Here is a 1,682-nt window from a genome sequence, read left to right on the forward strand (position 1 = left end):
CATACAACCTGGCCACCCAAGGATGCTCTATGCATGCCAAGAATAAACAAAATGGCAATGCACACATCAATGCCTCAAAGTTACCAAGCAATCATTTCACACCTTCCTTACTAATCACCAACTGTTTCAACCACTTCCCAGGCTGACCCTGGTATTTGTCCCACCTCAGGAAAACATTTACCCTGAGTTCTTTCCACTATGTTAAACTTACCTGCTTCAGCTTGTGATCATGTGATACTGTATGTGTTTTTCGTACACTATGCAATTCTCAGCAGACCCTGACTGTGTGTCCCACAATTTCATTCCACTCTGACACTCTCTATTTAGAGATAGTGTCACATCCCACAGTTTAGGGGCTCACTCCCAGGAGACCACCCTCCACTCAGATGCCAACTGCAACATCAGTTGGTCACCTTGCTTCTGACCAACCAGCTGCAGATCAGAGGTTCCCATGACCTTCACCTTATATTCCATTAATTTGCTAGAGAAACTCACAGAACTCACAAAACCCATTGACTCACTAGATCACCTGCTAATTGCAGAGGATGTTAAAGCCAGATGAGGCGAGGTCCCAAACAAAGGAGCTTCTGTCCCTGTGGTGTTTGGGGTCCAGTCCAGCAGCACAAGGACAAGTTCTGATTCACCAACCCAGAAGTTCTCTGAATCCATTCCTTTGGACTTTTGTGGCAGCCTCATTACACAGGCATGATTGATGAAATAATTGGCCATTGGTGCTTGATTCAGTCCCCTCTCCATTCCCTGGAAACCAGGTCATGGGGCTGAAAGTTCTATCCCCGCTATTCTTAATGATTCCCCCGGCAACCAGCTCTCAATTTTTAGTGAAACTGTTAGTCACTAAGTCATGTCTGATTCTTTGTGACCCCTTGGACTGTAGCCACCAGGCTCCTCTGTCTATGAAATTCTCCAGGCAACAATACCAGAATGGGTAGCCATTTCCTTATTCAGTGGATCTTCCCAATCCAGGGATCAAGCCTGGGTCTCCCACATTATAGGCAAATTCTTTACCTTCTGAGCCACCAGAAATCCCTTAGGTGTGGTACAAAAGCCACCTCATTAACATAAACTCACACATGGTAGGAAGTGATGTCCTTTTCATCTTTATGGCTCTGAAGCAATTTCAGGTAACTGAGGACAAGGGACCAAACATTATAACAAAGTGAAAGTGAAAATCACTAGTTGTGTCCAACTCTTTGCAAACCCATGGACTGTACAGTCCATGGAATTCTCCAGGCCAGGATACTGGAGCGGGTAGCCTATCCCTTCTCCAGCAGCTCTCCCCTACCCAGGAATCAAACCAGGATCTCTCACATTGTAGGCAGATTCTTTACCAGCTGAGCCACCAGGGAAGACAAAAGATGCTCCTATTGCTCTTGTTGCTTGAAAATTCCAAGGTTTTGGGAAACCATGAGCCAGGAAATGGCCAAGACCAAATTCTATATTTATTATGAATCACAATATCAGGGAGATCGTGGGGATCTCTGCCTCAGGACTCCCCTTCTCAGCTCAAGGAGCCCTGGGCCCACAACCATCGGCCCCAAACGGGGGCCTGTCAGCAGGAACAGCTTCCCCAAAGCTCTGCAGATGCTATTAAAGGAAAAAAGGACACCCACAAATGTGGGACAGGCTGGACTTCCTTCACCATCAAGGAAAAGACTCCTGCT

This window comes from Bos indicus x Bos taurus, chromosome 8 (genome assembly GCF_003369695.1).
Source record: "Bos indicus x Bos taurus breed Angus x Brahman F1 hybrid chromosome 8, Bos_hybrid_MaternalHap_v2.0, whole genome shotgun sequence".
Classification (NCBI taxonomy): Eukaryota; Metazoa; Chordata; class Mammalia; order Artiodactyla; family Bovidae; genus Bos; species Bos indicus x Bos taurus.